At 44.3% G+C, this 25,521-nt stretch overlaps 1 long non-coding RNA gene across 1 annotated transcript; it reads left to right on the plus strand.

Annotated features, from left to right (window-relative positions):
- The first annotated feature begins 2,212 nt into the window (after positions 1 to 2,212).
- LOC134474906 (uncharacterized) lies at positions 2,213 to 11,001 on the plus strand. Its single transcript, XR_010045827.1, has 3 exons — positions 2,213 to 2,317; positions 7,266 to 7,598; positions 8,243 to 11,001. It is a non-coding gene; the product is annotated as an uncharacterized LOC134474906 (long non-coding RNA).
- The last annotated feature ends 14,520 nt before the right edge of the window (positions 11,002 to 25,521 follow it).

Here is a 25,521-nt window from a genome sequence, read left to right on the forward strand (position 1 = left end):
AATATAGACATTCCAAACACTTCTGGTCACAATCATGTTGTATAGGGGACACTGAATTTGTAGATGTTTAACTAAAAACCTCAAGGAAGAAATACAAGGGGTGATCAAAAATGTACTACAATAGTGACATGTGGCAATTAATCCTTCTTAAAAAGCACCTATTTAGACAAATAAATTAAATAAAATACACATCCTCACTTCAAAAAAAATTCTCCATTTGTTCTTGCAATCTCTGAAGCAGTTTGGAAGTCCTGTTTGCGAATGTTTTTACATATTGGAATAAACATTATAGTTAGTGCTGCTGCTTAGTGCCATCCAGTGGAAAGGAAGGCTCATAAATACATTATGGTGTGTCCTCATCCACCTGATTCACCAAATCTGGACCCCTGTGGCTCTTCTGAAAATCAAAATGACCATGAAAGATGAATATTTTGAGTTGATTCAATACATTGAGGCAGCCACAACAGCACAACTAAAGATTCTCATAAGAGGACTTCCAGAACTGTTTCAAAGAAAATGGCAACATGATGGAATAAATGCATTCAAATGAAGGAGGAACTTGGTGTAGGGGTGCATACCTGTAAACTCAGCACTTGGGAGGCTGAAGCAATAAAATTTTTGAGTTTGTGACTAGCTTGGGCAACACAGTGAGTTCAAGGCCAGCATGAACTCCATAGCAAAACCCTGTCTCACAAAACCAAAAACCAACAAACAAAGAACACCTAGCTGATTGTTTCAGCACAATTTTTTGTTTGTGTGTAGATTACTGACTCACTGAAGATGGAAGACCTTCCCTGTTTGTGGTGAGCAACCAATAGGCATGCATCCTGGAGGCTGTAAAAAGGGAAAGGAGAAAGTATGGCTTCTGCCTCTTCAGAAGAGTGCTAATCCTTGCCATCACCTTAGGTATCCATTACCAGGCACCTAGCACAGATCCTTCTGCTCCCTGCCAGAGACTCTCCAGGGACTCTGCAGTGAGCTCCAGGCCTCAGACTTGTGATTGGAGTTTTTGCATCTCCAAGGAGAACCTGACCCTTTTGTGCTCTTCTCCACCTGACTCTGCAGGGGGCCATCCTAAGTCTAATTTCCAAATCCTTTATATCACACACACACACACACACACACAGAAATTGAATCTGATCCTATAGTGAACCCTGACAAAAACTGCCTCTACCTAGCTATGCAACCTCCCATGAACAGTTTTATGCCTCACTCATGTGAAAAATCCAAAGGAGAACTGCAGCGGTGCTGTGCCAAGTATGGGTTAGTTAACAGAGGTGTTGGGGTAAGGCCCGCTGGGTTAAAATTCTGTCCACTGCTTTGTCACTCGAAAAGATATTTATTTTTGGTGTCTAGGCCCACACAGCAATGAAAATGAAGATAATTCCTAACTCACACTCTTGTAATAACATATGTAAAGCGCCTCAAAGAGGCCCTGGCCTGAAACTGATAATTGCGAAAGAAGCTTGTTAGTATGTTATATGAACATGTAAACAAACTTTTAAGATATGAAAACGTCAGACAATGAATTCCGGAAGCACTCATTTCTCTGTAATAAAAGAAGGGCAACAACGCAAATAACAATGGCGTCTGAGCTCTTGCTATATACTAGGAGCCATGGGAAGAGCTCTGCAGGGTTTTCATTGGATCTTCACAGCAGTGCCAAGAGAGGAGTATTGCCATTCATCACGGTTTATTTTTTGAATGGAAAAGAATCCACAATATTTCAAAACAAAGTAATAGGAGAATGACAGTAGTGGAAAGTGAGCCTCCAAGAAGAGAAGCAGTGGGCCCACGGTTTCAGAGCTACAAGATTTGAGTCCAGACACCTATAAATTCCAAGTCTGGGACTCAGTCCACTCCTTTGTTTCCTGGCATAGTGGGCCTGGGGCTCAGAGTCTCCCAGAAGCCTCATCAGAGACCTCCACTGGAAGCCACACCCTGCTTCAGTGGGACCCTAATCCCCACTGCCACGCCCACTGCCTCATTCTTGCCCCACTGACAGGCTTGGCGCCTGCTTTGTCCCAACTTCTAGCCCTGCCCCTTACCCTTCCCTCACACCCTTCGCCCCACCCCCTTCCGGGACCAAAGGTTCTGCTGCCCCGCCCCACACCCGGCGGGCCACGCTCACGGAGGCCTGCGCATGAGCCTCCACATCCCAGCTCAGACCTGCCCGCGCCCCGCCTCGCCCTCGCAGTGCATGCCGGTCTTGTGCTTGGATCCGCCATTTTGCCACTAGAGATGCTGTCTGAAGACCAGTGCTCTCTTCCTTCAGCGGCCTAGGCTGCGTCGGGGCCTGAGCTGGGGTCTGGGCCAGGTAGGTCAGAGGGAGCCGGCAGTGAGCGGCGGTGCCACCCGGTGGCCCCCACGTTAGTGGGTGTAGGTGCCTAGGCAGGGAGTCCTTATGGCGGGGTCATGGGCCGCGGCGGTGGCGTGCACGGCGCTGGGGGCGACCCGGCCTCCGCCCGCAGGGCCCCTCTCTCCCTTCCTCCCTCCTTTCCATCGGGGGTCAGCACAGCCAGGCTACTGGCAGCCCAGCCCGGGTGTGGGACCTGCAGGAGGCGGCTTGGGTTCTCACATGGCCTCTGCTATCAGTGAGCCTGGCCATGCTGAGCCGCGGATATTTACCCCCCAAAACCACGATTTCATTCCACTAGGAGCTCCTCCCTGCAGAAACTGAGAGAGGACTGAGATGTTACAGTAAGATAGCAGTTATTATTCTACCTGCACATGCTGTGGCTCCAGTCCGTTTCATTGATAAGGGGCTTTCTGCTTCTTTTAACATTGGCGCTACTTGGGTGTTTAGGTTTTGTGAGGGGTGTTTAGGTTTTGTGAGGAGTCTGAATGCGGCATGGGGCTTTGAGGCATGATGAAGTGTGATTCCACAATTTAAGTCCACAAAAATAATGCACACACGTTGTTGAACCCTGCTGCAGAATACCCTTTTTGTCCCTATTCTGCTGTCTCTGACCATTACTCCCCAGTTTTGCTCACATCATTTATATATTTGCGTAGTGTTGAATATTTATATTATATGCATAGGTAGAGTGTACTTAGTTATCCTGTTACTGACCATATACACAAGTCTAGTTCCTCTTAGAAAACTTTCATTGAACATGTATCGTTTTTTCTTGTGATAAATTCCAGAATTTGGAAATACTAAGTCAAAGTTCTCTGCTCTTTCCCTGCCACTTGATATGAATTGGTACCTAAACAAGACACGTTTACCTCTTTCAAAATCTAGGTATTTGCCCAAATTTCTTGGCAAATTTGGAGTTCAGCAAGACGTTGAGTCATTTTCTGTGCAGGCTGAGAGACAGGCCACACAACCTACTGTTGGACTTTGTTTTTAAGTCATGTACCATGTTCATCTTTTTGTTTTGATTCACTCCATTATGTTTTGTTTCGTTTCATTTTATTCTCTTAAAAATAAAAATGAAATAAAAAAAAATATTTTCTTGCTGGGCATGGTGATGCATGCTTGTAATCCCAGCACTCTGGAGGGTTATACAGGAGGATCACAGTGAATGCCAGGCTAGCCTGAAATACTTGCTAAGTTCAAGATCAGGCTGCAGTACATAGCAGGACCTTGTCTCAGAACGAAATAAACAACCCCTTTTGCCTCTTTTCTTATTTTAATGTACCATAAGTAGATACTAATAAAGAAAATATGAAAACACTTTTATAAATAAAGTTTTCATACTATACAGTTTGTATACTATGAAACTATATGGTATCTTTATACAATATAGCATACTTTATATAAATTTATATACTGCAAAACTGCATAGTATGAAACTATGAAATTTTTCAGCTGGGTGTGGTGGTTCACACCTGTAATCTCAGCACTCAGGAGGCTGAGGTGGGAGAATCCTTGCAAGTTTGAAACCAGTCTGGGCTAAAAAGTGAGCTCAAGGCCAGCCTAAAGTGCATAGCAAGACCACGCCTTAAAAAGACCAAAAAAAAAGAAAGAAAGAAAGAAAGAAAGAAACTATGCAGTTTCATACTATGCAGTTTATGTACTATGCTCAGTGATGTCACGGATTTCTGCATGAGGTATATGTTCCTGCACTTTTAAAATTTGTTCTTATTTGTTTGTTTTTTGAGACAGTATCTAAATAATTTACTCAAATCCCCAGGTTTGGTTTAACCTGATGATCCTTCTTCCTTACCTCCCAGAGTTCTGGGAGTACAGGTACAGGCTGCCTTTACTTACAAATTCACAATGTTTATGTATGTTTATGGGATAAAATGTGCTTTTGATCTATGGCTCCTTTGTGGAAAGAATCAATCTAGTTAATGTACCTACCATCTTAGAAACCTACAAATTCTTTCACAGTGACTGGGACTGCAAGTCCCATTCTTTAGGAGTTTTGAAGTCTATCCTTTTTAGTTAACTGTAGTCACCATACAGTTTAGTAGAGAAGTGAAAATTTCTTGTCCACCATGACTGAGATGTTGTATTTTTGGGTGACCATCCTTCTTTCCCCATCCCTCATGGAAATGATCATTTTTAAAAATAAGAGTGCTCAAGAATTGTGTGGAGGCTAAAGCTACTTGGGGCACACTGCTCTTCAAAAAGACCAGGCAGCAGTACTCTGTAGCCCTTCACCTTGCTCCCAATTTTTGTTTCTTTGTTTGTTTGTTTTTCCTTAACTGAATTCTAGGAATTGGATGCAGGGCTGTCTTAGTTACTTTTTACTGGTTGCTGAGACAAAAATCCTGATGCAAAAATTTGGGAAAGGAAAGGTTTATTTCTTATAGTTTGTGGAGATTTCAGTCCATACTCAGTTGGCTCCAAGGTGGGGTGGCATGGCAGGGCCGGAGTTCATGGCGGCTGCAAACAGCAAGGAGGAAACAGGCAAAAGCATCAGTCACAACTTCTTCCTGCCATTACATCACATCCTGGCTCTACCCCTTGGCCAGTGTAGCACTCACACCCCCAATGCAAGCCCTAAACAATGAACAAATCACAAATGCATAATGTAAAGACATGATGCCTGGGGGCCACAGACATAAACTATGACAACGGACTTACATTTAACTACACTAACTTCTGTTTTTAAAATTCTTTTTTATTTTTAGCCAGGGTCACCTTAAGTAACTACACTGCTGAGACACCATTCTTACACACAGATTCTTACAGGTCTATGTGTGGATGCACCTTGATATCAGAGACATTTCCCTTTCAAAACTGAGATAACTTGTTCTCACATCAATGTATTATTTCATGATCAGATTCCTTGGCTTCTTTCCCTGTAGACCCAGGGAGACCAATCTCAGCATCCCCCCAGCTTTCCCTGCTTCCTATGACCCACACTGGTACCACACACCCTTTATGTGGAAGAGAGAGATGGTCCCAATTCCTTCCTGTTTCAAATAGCTGTGAATCAAACTCTTTCAAGGAAATCTTGCAAAGTTGTACAGCTCTCTGTAAGGGATAAACGTCTGTTGTTAACCCTGCCAGGTCCAGGGACAAATGTGTGTAGCACTCTGATGTGAGCTGCCAGACAGGTCTCTGCTCTGCCCCCCATATTCTCCCCAGTGCTATTCGGCACCTGCCTTAAAACCTGCCATCAGGTGGAGACTAATGATGCAATAATTGGGAGCTTAGTCCAACCCTAACCCTAAGTCTAACCTACCCCTAAACATAACTCTAACCAAAGATAGTCACTGCCAACATCCCTGGCCAAAGAAAACTTTATGGCATTGATGTGAGAAATGTAATATAGGTTAAGACTGAGGACATATAATCAGTGGTGGCTGGGATGGGGCAAGAGGGGAAAGATAAGAAAACACCATTGTGTAAAAATTTGAAGAATATGTTCTGGAAGTGGACTTGGGGAAATTTGCTCAACATTGAGAATGCAATGAATGTCAGCAAGCTGATTATTTTAAACAACCCTAAAATTTTAAATTTTACCTATAATTGTTCTATCATGAATGTATCTCTTCTAAATAAGTGTAGCTGTGAAAACAATAGTAAGTAAATCTGGACGAGAGGGGCACAGCAGGTGTGGGTCAAGAGCTGCCCGCAGTTAGAGCTCGAGATATGACTCCTAAGTGGAGCCACCAGGAGGCTCAGAACTTCAGCTGCTGGACAAAGGAATCCAGATACTGGCTCTTGCTATGGGATCACAGCTGGTTAGGGAGCTGCAGGTAGAGCTGGCACAAAGTCTGCAGGTGCAACTTCTGCATGGGCTGAGCCTGGCCCTGTAGTTGCAGGAAATGAAAAAATTGCCAACTTTCCATGGACTTCCTGGGCAAAACCTTCCTACTGCCTGTCAGAGGCAGCCATGTGCACCAACACAACCCCAGGAAAGCCTCCTGACTGCATCCCCACAAAGACTGCTGAGTGTGTCATACTCCTGGGTCACCCAGCATCTGGGCACTTTGCTGAGTTCCAAGGCCATCACCTCCCTACAACCCTACATCCTACACTCCAAAGATAGTTACCCTGTGGCTCATTCTCTGGGGCTCCAGCTGGTCCAGGAGAAGCTCAGCCTGGGGATCCACATGGGCATATACTTCCAATGTGGCCTCATGCACAGAAGAACTGGGGCAGACAGGGAACCAGCAGAGTGAGAGACCTGGGCTTTCCTCCCACAATGCCTGCACATCTCACTTGTAGAGAGGGTTTCATGGACCTCCGGCCCAGTTGATACAATGTCCAGCCCCATTCTCACCCACCCACAATTGGGCAGTGAGGGCCCAAGGAGCCCTTAATGGCTGACAGAAGTCTCATTGGGAGGGAGACCTTGCTTAGTTTTATCATACATCTACATTCTTCAGGGAATCCTGACACAGTATCTCCCTGCCCCTACCCAGTAAAAGTCAGCTTGGAGGAGGTAGAGACTGCAATCTGCCCTGTCTTTGCACTCAAAGGCTCAGGGCTGCCACTCCATGAATATCTGAGAAGTGAAGGATCAATCAGTGTCTGTCCTGTATCTCTGCAGTCTCTAGCTCAGGCAGTGATGCAGTGCCCAATTCTCTTTGCCCCTGTATAACTCCTTGTGCATGGTTTGTACCCACAACTAGGGAGGCCTGGAGGCTGGAACAATGGCTTTGAGGTGAGCAATATCTGTTCTGCTGCCAAGGGTTACTCTGTGGCCTCCCACAATCATCGAAACTAAAAAGGGCAGTGGTTCCACTGGCTCTGCTTACAGAATCTTGGTTAATATCCAGAAACGTGCTTGCACACAGTGTGTCTTCATATACGATTGTGGGTTGGTAACACCTATCTTCTCTTCCTATCTGTTTGACAGCCATGGACAATTTGCCATTCTCAAGATTTCCTGTCATGGAATGACTCTCCTATCTCCTTTCTGATGAACAGAACTGCATCCACCAAGTGTTGGTCACTGGGTGGGATGGAAGATCATCCATCAGAATTATCACAACCTCTACAGCAGGTCTTCATCGGGCCAAGGCCACAGCTAACTGCTTGGCATGGAGCCCCCATTTCATCCTCAGTGGCCCTAAGCTCTTAATCCACTCATTCCTGACCTGTTTGGCACTGTAAACTAGGGTTGAGTGAGGCCCTTGCATAGGGCCAGGACCTGAATCCACAGGTGACCAATTCCCCCTGGGCTGCTTAGGTAAGAACTTACCTGCTCAGCCTTGGTGCCTATAGGGTAGAGAGCTTAGCCCTGGAGAAGTACAAGGAGGAGAGGCTGTGCCTGTGGTATCTATCCAGAAGGCCAGCTCCTTAGGCTCCTTCAGGCTGTGAGGCCCATCTGCCTGCACTGTGCTTCCTGTACAGACCTCTCCCAGTCTCTCTGCTGCTTGACTTCTGAGACTGTGGGTAGACATGGAATTGGTGTCCTGCTCATAGCTTCTCAGGAGGTTTGGGGGCTGAAGCAAAGCCCATACTCCAATTAGTCCGCAGAGGCTAGTGGTAATGGGCTCACAGGAGGGCCCCTGCAGAAAAGGGATTCTCTTATTAAAACTTACATTTCACAAGGGAAACTTAGAAATACTAGCATGCTCAGATCACCTCAATAGAGAGGTTGAACAGAAGTCTATGTATGAACAAAACCTATGAATCCTAAGACATCCCACCCATTTTAGAGATGAGAAAAGGAGGCTCATTCTGGATGTCCAGGTGCATTAATGAGGCACCTCAGAATGTTCCCAAGATTCTGATGAAAAGTCCCCAGGAAGGAAGTAAGTTCCTCTTCTATAGCCGTAGAAGGCTGAGCCACTGTGCTCACCGCTCTCTTCTTGTGCTCATTTATCCCAGAGGCTCTGGCAAAAGAACCTGCAATGCATGGAAAAATCCCATGAGACAAGTGCCAGAGAATGGGACAGAGTGGACTGACATTTGAGGTGAGCACACATCTGGTGAGGTGACGCTGTGTAAGAGCTGGGGACAGTGGAGTAAGACACCTTGCTAATGGTCCTTGGACACCAGGCCCAGTACAGAAAATGAGGTACAATGGCAGAATTCATTCATGACAAGAAATGAAACGATTTTGTGTCTGTTCCTTTTCTCCTCTTCCATCAATATGTGTACAGTGACCTTGCCTGTGACAAGGTAGAGGATTAGTAGAGAGGATATGGTAGTTCAGCACTTGCAGTCCAGATTCCTTTGGAGTAAGACCATGGGCCCAGTGTTTCACAAGCCCTGGATAGAGCCATTGGAAGGGTTAATCAGACCCAAAGTTCCTCTTAGTCGTGTGTGGGCCTCCATACATTCCCTTCTGCTCACACTCTGCACTGGAGCCAATACCTCCTGTTATTGTGGGTCCCATCTCTGGAGCAGGGATGTGGCACACAGGGCCCTTGGTCCACCTCCATGCCAAAGTCCTGTGTGCAGCATGGATGGGGCAGTGCCCAGTAGCCAACAGGAAGCCTGAGACTCTGAGACACCACAGGTTTCACTTTGTGAACCCAGATAACCTTATGTTCCGCAAAGACTAACAGCTCTTTCCCAGACTTCTACCGAGGAGGACAGGAGATGACTCTGGAGGCTCTGGATAAGCATGATGCTGCCCTTGTCCTCCTGCCAGCCCTGTCCTTGGTAGGAACATGACAGGAGCACAGGCTCACACTTCCCAACACCTGCCCCTGCCCCAGAGCATCTCCCTCACTGCCTGTCCTCAGAGCACTTACAATGATGATTTAGGATGGGAATGGTTTAGAAGAATTCACAGAGGTGGCCATGCCTTAATGTGCTATCCTCTAGTTAGTGTCTCTGAGTGGCTGGTGGCTGAGCCTAGGGACACCTGTACTGGGCTCCCTCTTGTTTCTGGTGTCTTGGGAGTTGGGGCTCTTGGGCCCTGCCCTGTGCTGCCCTTGATTTTAGGCAGATCCTGGTGAGCATCCTGAAACATCTTGGCCCAGTGAACCATCCTTTCACTCATTTGCATGTGGTTTTCCCATGCAGGGTCAAGAGGCTGGGGCTTTAAAGCCTCAGAAAGCAGCACAGCATATTCACTGGTTACTCTCATGAGCCACGTGCTGGTGAAGGTCAACTGTCCGCAGACAAAGTTGCCTGGTGACCAGAAGTTTCAAAGTTCTGTTTAGACCTGTTGCCAAGAAAGTTGTGTCATGTGCTGGGGTCCAGAGCTGGGCTGACCCCTTTGATGCCTCCTTTCTTTTTATTGTGGAACAAATTTGTTTTCCTTAGAAATTGCAAGTGAAAAACTAGAAAACAGAATGTGGTTTTATACTTTTCTTCACTTTGAAATATTTCATACAACAAACATGTAGATGCTTCAGAAGTGGCAGGCTGGGAACCAAGTGCACATTTCCATCCAAAATGTTTTTTTCATTGAGAATTAGGTTTCACTTAGAGATCTGTCAAATTTTAGGATGTGTTTCTTTCCTTTGCTTATGTTAGTTTTATTTCAACTCCATTAGGGAGTATGGAGATGTTCCCAGAATAACCATAATAATTTTCTTTGAAGTATGTGAATGTTTCATGTTATAACCTCCTCCTGTCCAGGGGATGAGGTTTCCTAAGAAGTTTTACTCTCATGGGCCTATGAGTGATTACTTATTCATCCTTAGATATTTAACTCAGCCACACACTGTAGCCTCGTACTCTGACATCCAGTGGAGGGGAGAGCAGGTGGTGATTGCAAGGGGAGGCTTTCCAAGACCATGGACATCATCACTCCCTGCTGAGGAAGGACACATGCACATCACTCCTGGGGAACTTGTCTCATAGCCACTGATATCACTTCCAGTCCTCTATTCCCAAACAGACCGTGGGCTTTGTGTCCCTCCTGGGTAGTTTGCCTTTCCTAGACGTGATGGCCCTGAGGCTGATCAGGCAAAATGCTCTCTGGTTGGTCTCCTGCAAGCAGTGTCTCCATCCTGGGCTCCCAGTGTGCTGCCACCACATGCCATTGCAGGGCTGAACAAAACCAGCTGTCACTTGTTCATGCACCCCTCACCCATCTGCCAATGTCCATTTCTTTTGTTTCTGGCTCAACCCTTGAAAGCAAGCTGCCACAGCCAATCTTATACATGTGCTTGAGTGGATGCAGTCTTTCATTTTAAAGAAAAACAACTTAAATGTGAAATTAATGGATTATATTACTAGTTTATGGCTAACTAGAAAATAATGGATTATATTACTAGTTTATGGCTAACTAGAAATTCTTAAAGTATCTTTGGAAGCAGTTGTTTAAAGCAGAGTTAGGTGGTTGCTTTTTCATTTTGTTTTATTATGGTATACTGTGCTATGCTATATTATGTTACATTATGTTATATGTTGGTGAGGATTTTGAAACTGTATTTTCTGTGGTTTCTGATTTGATTTTGTATATTCAATCTGAGAAAATATAAGAATATCACATAACTCTGAGTAAGTTTGTTTGGAGAAAATTTTAAAAGGAAAACGCAGTCTGTGATGTTGGTACACACCTGTCATTTCAGTTCTCAGAGGTTGAGACAGGGGGATTGTTGTAATTTTGAGGTCGTCTGGGGCTAAAAGGGAAGATCAAGGCCAGCTTCAACTGTATAGCAGAACCCAATCTCAAAAAAAGAATGAAAGAGTAAAAGAAAGAAAGAAAGAAAAGAAGAAAAAAATTAAAAAGTATAAAAATACAAAGTCAAATATCACCTGTGAATTCAGAATAAAAACATATGTGAGTTTTTCTTGCAAATGTACATCAGTCAGCACACCTAGCATAAGGTTTACCATCATGTAGACATTGATGTGCTGCCAGGTTTGCATTGTTTCAGTTTTTTGAATATTTTACAGGGATGACTGCAGATATGCTACTGAATATACTTTCTTAGGATTTGTGTAGCTCAGTGTGAAGAGAATGTGATCATTGCTTTTTTTCCTCTCCTAAATTTATATTTAGTATCAGAAGTTGATCAAGGGATTGTTATTTTTTTGAAATAATAATAAGGACCATAAAAAAGATACTCTTTTAATTCTATGGAAAATAAAAATAATTGTAGAATAAAAGTGGTTAATGTACCTTGCACAGTGATTTCTAGGATTACTTAATGATCAATAATTTCATACATTTGTAAAACTTTGTTTTTAAACATTTTAAGACATAGTCTTAGCAGTTTTCTGAGTTTCCCATACTAGGTTTAAACCCTTCATCATCCTTCTTCACGCTGTCAGAGGGCTGGGATTACAGGTGTACATTATTCTGAGTCAGCAATTGGCAAATAATTTTGCATACTCATGGAATAAAATATTTGATTTTGATCTTTAGACTTTGTAGAAAGAATCCATCTAGTTAAGCTATCTATCACCTTCCTAATCTGCAGTTTCTTTTACAATGAGTAGGACTGAAAATCCTATTAACAATATTGGTAGGGTCACTGCTTTTTAACTGTAACTGTAGTCACCATGCACTTCAGAAGATCACACCAAATGCCTTCTTCTGGGGGACTGAGGCTTGGTATCCCCGAAGCACTTTCTCTTTTTCTCTGGTCACTCATGGAAATTGATGATTGGTGTCAAATCCCAAGAAAGATGTGAAGGTTAAAGCTACTTGGGGCACACTGCCCTCCAGAAGGCCAGGCCAGGATAAACATTGTTGCCTTCCCTTCTACTTTCCAAGGTTTTGTTTTGGGTATGGTTTAGATTTTCCATTCAGTTTCTAGAGATTGAATACAGAGCTTTTGCATTTAGCTCCATTACATTCCACTTTTTAAAGTCCTCCTTTTGGTCTTTTTTGTTTTTATCCGTACCAGTGATCGAACTCATGATCGCCTACTTGCAAGGCAAGCGCTTATGCCACTGAGCTAAATCCCCAGCCCCAAAAGTCTTCCTTTTTTGAGGAGTTTCTCAATAAGTTGCTAAATTGGTGAGTCTATCCTTGAATTTATGATGTTCCTGCCTTAGACTTCCAGATTGATAGCATTACAAGACACACCACCAGACATATTTTCATCCTGGTATTATTAAAAACTCACTGGCTGATCAAGAAATGGGTGAAAATACCTGCAATGTCAGCATTCAGGATGCTGAGGCAGCAGGATTACTGGGAGTTCCAGACAAGCCTGCAACACACTCTGATTTCAGCTCAGGGTAGATCAACAGAGCAAGAACCTGAAAAGAAAAAGAAAAGGAAAATATAGGAAAGGACAGGAATGGAATGAAGAAACAAATCCAAATTCCTGCTGACTCAATGAGTTGGTTTGTCTCTGGGCTAGTCATTTTCATCTTTGATCCTATTCTTTCAGTATAAGACCCTTTTGACTGCTGTCACTTTATAATATATTTGGAAACCAGGTATTTTGTGCTTCTATGTTTAATGTTCTTTACATCGCTAGAGGATGATACTTTGTACTTCCTTGTGAATTTTCATTTTTTTTTATTTCTAGGAAAATATCAGTGGTATTTTGACAGGAATGCTTTGAAAGGGCTGGTTGATCTGGGTAGCATGTACATTATCACAACATGAATTCTTCCCATCTGCCATCATGATATGTGTTTTCTTCTGTTTGTGCTATTGTACTGCTTGCATCTTGCTTGCAAATTTTAAAGAACATGTGAGTTTGGTTAAATTTTTCCTGAGCATTCTTTTTGATGAATTATGAAATGAATTGTATTCTTTGTATTTGAGGTTGCAGTTTGTTTGAAGCACAGAGATATGAATTGTTTAGGACATGTGGATCTTGTACCCTGCACCTTATGTGATTTTTGAATTTGTTCTAAATGGTTTTCAGTGGAGATATAAAATGAAAGGATAATATGAAAGGTTGTGTCCTCAGGAAACAGAAACAGTGCTTAATTCTTCCTTTCTGGTTTGGAAGCCTTCATTTCTTATTATTGAGTAAATTCTAGGGCTAGAACTTGGAGTACTGTGTTGAAAGTTGCTGCAAGCTTTGTCTGGTTTCTGATCTGATACGAAAATCTTGCAGCTTGTCAGCCTCTGAGCACGATGTCAGGGATGGGCATCTCATGTATCATCTTTGCTGTGCTGAGGTGCATTCTTCCTATATATGGTGTGTGAGTAGTTCTTACCATGACAAAATGTTGAACTTCAGAATTTCTCAAAGCTATTTTTCCCAATCTATGGAAAGGTTAGCTCTGTCTCATTCTGTGAAAGTGGCAAGTGATGCTCAATGGTTTTTATAGTGGGATGGTAGTTGCATCACTGAGATTGAGCCTAGTGTTGATCATGGTGCTTAAATTTTGCATGTGCTTGAAAGTTTAGTTGACAAGCTATTAGCTGAATAATCTTGCTTATGTTCATTAGGAATATTGATCAGTAGGGTGTTTGCAATTGTTTTTATTTTATTTTTCAATACATTATTTTCTGGCTTCATTCTCAGGGTGACTTTGTCATCTAAAAGAAGTTGGTGTTGGTTCTTTCCCTTCAATTTCTAGGAAGAATCCAAAAGTGATTGCTATTTATTCTTTATTATACACTTGAAAAAATTCACTGAGTCATTTATCTTATCATGGGTTTTGTTGTTTTTTAATGAGTTTTGATTGTTGACACATTGCCTATATTCATTTGTGCTCTATTCATCAGTGTGTTTGTTCCTGATGGATGTGGGTCAGTGACACCAAAGGAAACCACATTTCCATTAAGGGTTATGTCTCATTTTAACTTAGGGATGCAGCCATTTCCTTTTGTATCTTCCAACTAATCCTACAGTATATGTGTTTGGCAGTAACGCCTTTCAGTTGCTTAGACTTTTAATGCACAATGTTCTTGTTGGGTGGTTACTGCTGAAGGAAACTGGAGCTAATCAGGTGCCGTCTCTTATTTCAGGCTTCATAAACTGACCTGCCTGCAGTGTCCCCACCCCCTAACCTGCTCCGTGTAAACACCTGTCCTTCTCCACAGCTGTGGTGCATCCACATGTGGAAATTGAGATCTGCACCTGGATGGAAGACATCCCGTCAGTATTGGCTGTGTAACAGACTGACCTTTTCATATTGTGCTTCCCTGAGTGAGTCAGGGGGCCTCAGGCCTACAGGGAGGAGTTCTGGAAGCAGGGTTCCAGCCCTTTTCTGTCCAGTGTGCAGTGTATGCTGCTTTGCTGAGAAGCTGACTTGTGGATTAGGAGGCCTGGACCTCACAATTTCTTGCCTCTGGTGCCAAGGTGTCCTCTACCACAGCCTGGCCCATTTTCCCCTGACATAAGATCTCCACAGAGATCTGAGCACCCCTTGACTTCCTCTTCCAGGATCCAACTCAATGTGGAGACTTCAGGTTTGAAATCAGTGACTATGACAGTCAAAATGTATACATTTAACCTGGAAAATGTACTGCTAAGTCTTCATTATAAAAAGTGAGATTGAAAGACACCCGTATACTTTTTTACTCAGGTAAGGTGTGAAAAAATTAGAAACCATGAACGTAGCACACAGCAAAACTGCTGAGTGAATTATAAACTTACAGGCACAGAAAATGCTGCAAGAAGGCCATGTTCTAGGCCATGTCCCCAGTCTTACTTGAGATGACAGAAAGCTTATGACTTGGCTCTTTCACCACCCAGCAGTGAAGAGACACAGGCCCTCACAGCAGGCAAGGACAGGAGACAGGAGCTGATGGATGGCAGACCTCTCATCCTAATGGCCCTGATAGGTACATTGTGATCCCCTCTCACACAGCAGAGCCCTGGCCCTCTTCCTATCCAGCCTTGTACTCTGTGCTCCCCCCCTCCACCTTGGGAAGAGGTGGCATCTCTCTTTGGTTTAAGTCACTTGTCTCAGGTGACATTTTTTTCAACTAAGGGAAAATGCCATTTCCACCTTTATATGGACCTTGCTCTGCTTCTCCCACCCTTCTCCTGTCTTCCGAGCCTGCTAATGACAAGCCCATGGAGGACTCTGTCACTGGAGAACTATTTGTATGCCATTAATATATGCTCTCTTATTAAAAATGACAGATTTAGAAAAAGAAAAGAAGAAAATCTTGGTATATTTATCTATGTCACCAGGTTTGTGTTAGTTCCCTGTGCCACTTCCCCACCCAACAATGACATTGTATGATAAAGGAATTTGAGAGTAAAACCAAGAAGAGCATTCACATTTCCAGTCCTTTGTAGCTCCATTCATTAAGTGATGGACAAGTCTCCCAGGCTCTGCCTCACTCTGCCTCTGTCCCTCTGGTTGTCTCATGCACATCTCTGTGTGTATGCACATTGATGTCAGAGATATTTCATTGTAAAAACTGAGATCTTGCACACACAAATCCATCTTGCATCAATGGTAATTTCATGATCAGATCCCTTGGCCTCTTCCTCTGTGGGCCCAGAGATACTGAGCTCAGCTTCCCTGAAGCTTTCCCTGCTTTCTGTGGCCTACACTGGTGCCCTGCACACTCTACCTGCAGGGTAGGGAGGGTCCTAGTTCCTTCCTGTTCTAAAAGTGCTGTGAACAACAATCTTGAAAAGAAAGTTAAAATGTTATGCAGATTTTTCTTTATTTTTTTGTTGTTGTGCAGCTCTCTGTGTGGGAGAAACCTCTATGCTTAGTTCAGAGAGGTCCAGGGAGCCTGTGTAGAGCTCTGATGGGAACTGAGGGAAAAGGTTCTGCTTCCCCCACCCCATTTTCTCCCCACTGCTGTTCCCCACTTATCTTAAAACCTGAAGTCAAATGGGGACACAGCATCACTCAGTGACATGACCCTGAATGTATCTTCAGTGGGATACTGGGCACGTTGTACACTTTTTGGCCATATGAGCAGATTCCCTTTTGCATTGCAAGTGTTTGTCTCTTACCTCACAAAACAAATGGAGAAGCAATTCCAACCTCAAAGATGAATGTATTTAAGTTTTATTTATAAATTGGGATCTATCTGGGACTGTCCCCTTTATCAAAGAAAAATATGTTAGTCTCTTCCATTAATGCTTGGCCAAACAGAGCTGTGATGCACTGATGTGAAAACCTAGAGTTAAATCACAGAGGCAGAAAGATCAGTGGTGGCTGGGGCTGGCAGGAAAGAGAGGGAATTGTGTCCAAAAGGGAATGAAGTTGTGGGAAATGTTCTGGAACTGGGCAAAAATAAAGATTGTTCATATTGAGAATGTTTGCATGCCCCTGCACTGTGTATGCTAATGAAAGTGAATGACATCCTATCATTTGTTTAAAATTAATTTATGCCATAATATTTAAAAGGAGTATAGAGGTAAGGGCAAGAAAATGGAAAACATAGTGGAGGAGATGGGAAACTCAAGTTTTCAGCAGGAGCTGGCCTCAGGGGAGTTGAGGAGCTGCCCCTGCTGTGGAGCCCCTGTTTGTCATACCTCTGAGCTGACAGATGGGCTTCCTGGTGCTGGCTCTTCCTGTGGTCCCAGAGCTGGTGAAGGCACTGGAGATGAATCAGGTGCAGACTCTGCAGCTGGTCCTTGAGCTTGGTGTGCAGCTGACTCTTCAACAGCAAAAGGGGAAAAGATCATCAATTTCCTATGCAGTGCAATTTCCTTGCAGTGCAAACAAATTTCCCAGTGCCTGTCAGAGATAGCTCTGTGCACAAATGCACTATCAGGAAGTTTCTCACACTGCATCCACCCACTGATTCCTGTGTGTCTCAGAGCTGCCGGGTGGTCCCTTAGCCTTATCCTCCTCACATACCCACAGACCTTACCAGTCCTCCTCACCCTTGCTTCTGCCTCAGTGTGCTCACAATGCTCAAGCTCAGCAAGGTGAAGTTGCATTGGAGGGTTCATATGGGTTTGAAGCTGTTGCTTAGAGCTAAGAAACAGGGCTGTGGTTCTGGAGGAGACAGGTGTGGGGAGCTGAGTGTGGGTTCTGGTCCTCAGTCCCAAACTGCTTGCCCAAGGCAACCTGCTGAGTTAGACACCTGCCTGCTGCTCCAGCTGAGGAAAGCCCAGTTCCACTCTATCTCCACCACCAGTGAATCAGTCTTGGTCCAGACAGCCCTGAGAGACTGACAGATGTGTACACTGGTGTAACCATCTCTCCCTTCTTCAGGGAAGCTGTACACACATCTTTGTAGTGCTCTCCAGTGGCATGTTGCCTTCATGGGGGATGAAAAACTGTCTGCTTTGGTACAGAGGTTGTCTTCCATAAGTATGTTAGAAGTGAGAGGACAGAGAGATGTGTCGTTTCACCTCTCCTCAGTTGTTAGATTGCTCAGTGACTTGCCACCCAGTACTCTTTGCTTCCTCTGGACTCCTCTTTCACTGTTGTGCATCCATGTCTAGGGAATCCAAGAGGGTGTCTCATGTACTATAATGTCAGTGATACCTGATTTGACCCCTAGGGTAGCCCCCACTAATGTGGAAGTTCAAGAGAGGAGTACATACATCTTTCCTGGTCATTGGATCATGGTCAGTGCCTGGACAAGTGTCTGTGCATGGTGTAGCTCTATTGTATATTCATGTACACATGGTACCAACTGGTTCCTGCCCTGATGTCTGAATGGCCCTGATGCCTCTGCCAGCCCTCAGAGATTCCAGCTCTGAATAATACATCCCAAAACCTATAGAGCAACTATCCAATCTCCTCTACAATGAAGAGAGAATGTTTACTTAGTGTAGGGATCAGTGAGGGAGAAACAACCTTTCCCATGGAGAGGGCAGCTCAATGGAGAATAAACACAGCTACTCCAGCAGGCCTTCCATAGAGCCTTGGTTGGTGTCAGCAATTGCCTGGAAACCCCATTTTGTACCATAGGGACCCTATAAGCTTGTCCATAGGTACTATTCACTCTCCTGAGAATTGCCCTATTACTGGGTATAATTCTCAGTTCTCAGTGAAGTGAGGCTGAGAGATGTAAGCACATTTCAAAGACTCAGCTTTAGGTGGCTGATTCACACTGTGCAGCTGAGAGCAAACTAACTATCCCACCATCGGGGCTTGTGGGGTCGAAATGTTAGCCCTTGAGGGACCTGGGAAGGAAGAGCTGTGGATAGGACAGCTGTGCAGAAAGTCCTGTTCCAGGGGTTGCATCAGGCTGTGCAGCCCTTCTGCCTGTGCCACCCTCACTGTGCAGACCACTGCCAGGTTCTACACTGAGTGATTTGCAGTCTGTGATGAGACAGTAGGAAGCCTAGAGTTAGTGGCCCAGCCATGCCCTACTGTGAGTGCTGGAACCTGCAGTGATACTCAAAGGTTAAATTTCATAAGGAGCAGTTAGAAATAATAGCATTTTCAGATCAGTTGTGAGCAAATAAGTCATAAAGTCCCTACATGAAGAGTATCATCCCATGTGTCATGTGACAACAACACATTCTAAAGATGAGAAAACAGGCTTGTCCTGGGTGTGGGAATGGGGACCAGTATGTGATGACTCACAGGGTACTTCCCTGTGGTGCTGCTGAAAAATTTGGTCCAGTTTTCTTAGCCATGAAAAGCTGAGTGGCTGTATTCACTGTCCCTGGTACAATGTCATTTAGCCCAGTGGGACCCTAACCTCTGACCTGAGGGTCTGGATATTTACCCTGAGACATGGGCAAAGTAGCAAGGGCCTAGGTTTTGGATGAGTGTGCCTCTTCTGATGTGATGATGTGTCAGAGATGGGGATCTGATAGAAGCACAGTCATGCCAGTGCCAAAGGGATAGCTGGGCCCAGGAGTTACAGTGAACTAAAACAGCGGAAGTAAATCATGACAGGAAGTGAAGTGACTCAGTGTCCATGTCTCTATTTTGATGCTCCCACTAATATGTGGACAGTGACTTGGCACTTGGCCGAATTAGTGGCTGAGCAGAGAGGATGTGATAGTTGAAGACATAGACCCCAGTTTCCTTTGGAGGCAGTACAACAAGCCTGCTGTTTACTATACACTGGAGGGAGGTTCTGAAGGTGTAATCTGATCCTGAAGTTCCCCTGTTCTCCTGTGGCTTCATTACAGAGTCCCCTCAGCTCACCCCCCCCCCCCCGCTGGCATCTGCTGTTATTGGGAGGCCCCACAGTGGTACATCTATGTGTATTGCAGCCCTGCAGGGACCTGCTCCAAGCTAATGTTTGGGGCAGCAGTGCCCAGTAGTGTGTGAGAAGCTTCTGAGATCTCAGACAAGCAGAGAAGGGGGCCATCAGGACTCCCACAAAGCCTCCCAGAGATGTGAATACAGCACAGAGACCTGGCAGCTTCTGGAAGCACAGGCTGCACATAGAGCTGCAGGGTCTGCCCTGCACAGTGAACTTGGAGGGGTCCCAACCTGTCTCATTGCTCCTAGTGCTCCCTTGACCTTGTGGTCAAGGTTTGGTATGGATGGTAGGGACACCAAGACCCACGGAGTAGGTAGTCACTAAGAAGTGTTCACTAGCATTTATGATCCAGGAAGGCCTCAAAGCCACGAGCCATCCAGGCAGCAGACAAGGAGGTCTCACTTTGTCTCCTTTGGGATTGCTTAAGTGGCAAAGGATTCACTTTTCTAGTGACAGCACAGAAGCCACCAGCCATATGATGAACCAGGTCCTTTATTGCAGTTCCCCATGGCAGCCTTTCAGATAGAATCTGGGACTTGCTGGCCTGGTGGGAAAGCCAGGCTGGATCATTCTGGAAGCAGATCTCATCCACCTTCTCCTCCCCATTTAGAATTTATTCTTACATTGTGGTTCCCAAAACCCTGGACCAGCTCAGGCTCACTTATCAGCCCCATATGGCCTTCCTCAGAGGCCGAGTGAGATTCCCCCTACCTGGTTTGCCTGGCCTCTGCTCTGCATCTAAAGCCTGAAACACCACCATCTCTATTCCTGTTTCCTGCTGATGACTCATGGCCACCTGAGTGGGCTCTTTGGCAGCAGAGCTTCGTATGTACACAGGATGGTTCTTGAGAAATTAAGCACTGAGTACCTAGATTCTGGATTGAAGTCCCTGCTTTAGAGCCAGGTCAGAAGGCTATAACATCTCTCACTGGCAGTATATATATTGCACATGTTACATTTTGTGTCTGGATGTACCCCCAAAGGCTCATGTAGTCACAGGAGCACGGTTATTCCAGAAGTTGCTGAAACTAAGTTTGTGATGGGTTCATGGTCTAATGCTGAGATTAAGGGTGTTTGTGGCACACCTGCCCTAGGGTTGGTACCTGCTTACATTGTAAGGGATGGAAGGAGACTTCCTCTCCCCTCCTCACCTGTTGTTTTTACCATTTTCCACTGCCATGGTCTGTTGCCCTCTGCTATGTCCCACCCTGCCTTGAAGCCAGCAGGTAATGGACTAAAATCTCTCCAAACTGTGAACTAAATAAACCCTCCCCTTTTAAAATCTGGGTGTCTGTTATTTTGTCTCACCAGCAAGAGAAAAGTAAGTAAGACAGCACACAAGAGACCCAGCCTGCTATATGGTCCCATGCTGTCAGCCTCAGGAATTCTTGCTCACATTGCTGAATTCAACTGAGTATAACAAATTTCCCATATAGACCACTCATCTGATACACAAAGGAGCAGTGCTGGCCCTGTGTAAATAGAGACCTGCAATTGACCTTGTGTCTCACAGGCCACCTTTCAAGCCTTGCACTGTTTGAGACCAGGCCTTTGACCTGTGAGATCATGGGGAACCTTGACTGACCAAACCCCACACTGAAAACATCCAGGCTCAGGGCTGCTCAGCCCCAAAGAGTAAGCTTCTGTCAATGTCAGACTCCTGATGTGCTTGGAGTTGATTATTAGTAGGAAAAGTCCATTCATGCTCCTTGGGACATATGCAGAGCAACAAAGAACACCATGATGGCAGTCTGCAGCTAGGAGCTGGGCAGTGGTTTCTTCCCCACCACAAGGCTCTGTCTACACAGGAAGGAAGTCCCCCTCCTCCTGGGTGCACAGAATAGAGTGTTGGGGTCAGGGACCCAGACACTGTGTGTGGTCCTCTCAACACATGCTCTCTATGGCTGCTCAAACCAGTGACCTAGCACTTGGTCATGGCCAAGGCCATGATTGTCTGTGGGGAACCTGCCTCACAGTCTCAGAATAACAGAGCAGCAGGTAATAAAGGTTCCAACAGGAGAGGGGTGGACCTGGGCCCCAAAAGGCAGAGGCATCTATGGAAGCTGGGCTCATTGGGGTACCATATTCTGTCACCTGGAGCATGAACCCCATGTCAGGCAGGGTGTGGTGGGTCCCAGGCACAAGATACTGTGGATTCCAGTATGTGGTCAAGGTTTGGGAGGGAGGTAGAGTGTGTGCCCAGGGAGGTTACTCTGCACCCTTTCACTTCCCACCAGGCTCCCATGGACAAGCAGAGTAACCTGGCAGATGTTGGGGGACCTCCCTTTCTGTTCTGTGAGCCTCGGGCCACAGACAAGGGAGGCAGCTGCATCCCACCCCATGCTCTTCCAGAGGGCAATAATTTCATGGACTAGTGGCTAAATGACCTCATGACTGGTAAGTGTTTGACTGAGAGCAGAATCATCATTGGTTGGCATCTGCCTGCATCTTCAGAAATTCAGGCTGCTAGTTGCCTTCCATGCACCCGGCCATCAACCTGGTTGGTTGATTGTTCCCAGCCCAAGAGGCAGGATTATGGAAGGCTCATCTCTCAAAAGAGTCTTGACAATTGTTATAAATGTTCAGTAATCCATATCTCTGGCCCTTTGTTTTGCTGACACTGTTTCATAACTACTAAAGGAACAGCATTGGTGGTGCACCCTGCAGAGTTCAATGCCAAAAGCATACACTGCCAGAGAATAGCAGAGTGAAGACAGATTCGTGACTATTGGCAATTGAAGAGAGCTGCTGGGGTAACTGTCAAAACTGCCTCCCCATCACAAGGGCAGCTGGATTGTACTGGAGAGACCTATCACACCCATATAGGGAGAACTGGTCCTCACCTCTAGAGGGAGACACTTCCCTATTCCCCTGGAATCACATTATAGATCATGCTGCATTGTGCACTGTGCATCAAAACTGGTGGATTAGGTGCCTCATCTCTTTGAGCACCCACACTCCATGCTTGAGTGCATTTTGTGTCTTCCTCTAGCAAAATTTCTGAAGCCTGTGTTTTAAAAAAAATAGTGGAAGCTGGACATGGTGATGCACACCTGTAATCCCAGCACTGAAGAGGCTGAGTCAGGATTCTTGAAAGTTTGAGACCAACCTAGGCTACACAGTGAGCTCAATTCTAGCCTGAACTGCAAAGTGAGACCTTTTTTCAAAAAGACAAACCTAAACAAATGGTGGATTATAACACTTCTGTGTAGAGAACTTGATATTATAATGTGTGCATAGCTTTTTTCAGTTTAACTTCTCTCTCTCTCTCTCTCTCTCTCTCTCTCTCTCTCTCTCACTAGGGATTGAACTCATGGCCTTATGAGTCTTGCTTTCTTCCTTTCTCTTTCTATCTGTCTCTGCCTCTCTCTCTCTCTCTCTCTCTCTCTCTCTCTCTCTCTCTCTCTCTCTCTCTGTTTTTTTGAGTCTGCATATTCTTCAGCCTAGGCTTGAACTTCTGATGTTCCTGTCTCAGATTCCTACAGTATGGGAATTGCAGTGTGCATAACTATGCGAGTTTCAAAGGGTGATTGTAACAAGCACTGTTTACACTAGATGACTCACAAGGGTGTGTGTGTGTGTGTGTGTGCTGTTTTGTTTGGTTTAATATAATTTCTCAGTTTTTGTTTTTATTTTTTTGATAGCATGGTTCAAACTAGCAACTTTGCATTTTCTAGGCAGGTGCTGAAGCTGCTGCGTGAAGTCCTCAGACTAAAGCAATGACTTCTGTGGTTCTCATTACCTTGAGAATGTCATCTGAAATAAGTAAACAATTTAAAGGGGTGTTTGCAATTACTAGTAGTATTTTCCTTAACCCTCACCTTCCCAAAGAATGAATGCTTAACCCTATCCCCTCCTGCATAGCAGCTAACTGCTTTGGGAATGTCTCCTCCTGGGCCACCAGTAAACTGGGAGGGTTGGAGTTTGTTCTTGACTGAATTGTCCATTGAGGCAACTTCATCCTCTTTGGTCATTTTTACCAAGTGCCTGCAAGAACTGTCATACCTCAGACACAGTGAACAAACCCAACTGCCCTTTGACCTGATTCATGGAACTGATGACTAACTAAAGTCCAAAACCCTGGTGAGTACACATTTGAGAGGTGACTAAGTTTCATTCTTCTTCCCTGGCATCATTTCCTAAGCTCTGGGGTGAAATTTGCCTCATTTCCATACTTCCCCTGTGCCACACAGGTCACTGAGTGTCTCAGCTGTCCTGACCTGGACTGGAACATGGTTCTCCAAGTAGCAGTTGTGCAGTTCCCCAGCTTGCTGCTCTGACCACCGTCTGATGGGCATCATTCCTGGTCTCAAATCCAGGGCAATAGCATGTCTTCGCTTCACTTTCACACATGGTAGCGATGTAACTGGGAATGTGGCCTTCCTTACTCCCTGAGCGTGAGGGTAGTCACTTGAACTGGTACTATGGCACTTTAAGCTGAAGCACAGGATCAGTGCCAGGTAGAATGGACAAATCCAGGCCCCTCTAAGTGTGGCACCATGTGGGAACTGAGCACCATGAGGGAGGGCACAAAACAAGGGCAGGAGCATGTGCTGTAGAAACCGCAGAGGTGGACATCCCTTCTCTGATGTAAAACATGAAAGAGATCCAAACAAGAGCTCAACAAGTTCAATGCTATATAAGAGATATATAAAACCTATGAGATTAAAATTATATGCACAGACTGAACAAAAGAGAGGTTTCGAATTTCAGATCTTGAAGACAAAATTGTAGCTAGTTGTCATAAAAATAGTGCTATCTTAAAAGTAGCAAGAGTCTATGAGAAATCAATCCTACAGGTACAAAATGCATCAAAGAAGAATTGCATGACATTGATGCGGTCAATTAGAAATCCGGAGACAACACAAATACCATAAAAAAGTTCAAAAAATATTGGAAGAAAACTTCCCAAGCATGAATAAAGAATTTTCCATACAAATAAGTGAAGTATAGAACTCCAAACTGACATAATCAAAATGAAACTACACCTAGATATATAATATTCAAGATTCCAGACATACAGCACAAGGGCACATTATAAAATGCCGTTAGGGAGAAGTCACAGATCACTTATAATTGAAAGCCCATCAAATTCTTTGCACTCTTTGTTGTAGCTTGGCATAACTGACATCATCTTGACCTTGCTTTTACCTGGTGCCCTATATTTAATCCAAGAGAATAGAAAATTACTCAGAGTACAAGTCCTGTCAGAAAAGCAGAATGAGCTTCACCACCTGGAGAAAAATTACACTGCTCAATGAAAGAAACATGATACAGTTGTCAACTAAAAATTAATGTAAGATTCTTAGCTTGATGGTTTCCAATAGGATGTCACTTTGTTGTTCTCTGTTTAAAAGCTTTGCAAGTTTCCAGTTCAGCCACTTGTTTGGACTCAGAAATTGGCAGGTAATTTATATGAGTGGTCATGAGGTCTATTAATCAAATTGCAAATTTATCAATTTGTATGCTTTGATTCCTTTATTTTTGTTCATGAACCTACCTCAGTCTTCTCACCACAAATATCTAAGTAAAGGAAAAAGCTGTAGCTGAAACAGAAGTCCTGAAAGTTGGACAGAAGTACAAGTCCTGAAAGGAAAGAACATCCAATCCAGATTGATGTATCCTACAAAACTTTCAAAATTAATGGAAACATAAGATACTTCCATGACAAAGAACAACTGTACAAATATATGACTGCAAAACTGATCCTAGAAAAAGTAATGAATGTTATACTAGAGAGAGGTAAAAATGGCCACAATTCCAAGAAAAACACAAGAAACAACCATGCAGGACAAGCAATTAAACAGAGGAGAAAAGCAGAGAATGAACAGCAAAACCATATTACAACAAAGACAAATCAATACGTATCATTATTAATGGTCTCATCAACCAAAAGAAATAGATGGGTGAAATGGATCAAGAAACAATATCCAAAAATAAGCTGTATACAGAAAACATGTTTAATTCAAAAAGAAATTCAGAGATTGAAAGTCAAAGAACAGAAAACATTCTTCCATGCAACAGAGGCCCAGAAAAAAGCATGAGTAGCTATGCACTTTGCAGACAATATGAACTTCAAACCAAGAAGGACCAAAAAGATAAAGAGCCTCACTACATACATGTTAATGGAAAGTTTTTAAAAGGATAAGATAACAATCATAAATATGTGTGCATCTAAAACACGAGC

The sequence above is a fragment of the Cavia porcellus genome, unplaced genomic scaffold (genome assembly GCF_034190915.1).
Source record: "Cavia porcellus strain 051 isolate PalLab524CR breed Dunkin Hartley unplaced genomic scaffold, mCavPor4.1 scaffold_42, whole genome shotgun sequence".
Lineage (NCBI taxonomy): Eukaryota > Metazoa > Chordata > Mammalia > Rodentia > Caviidae > Cavia > Cavia porcellus.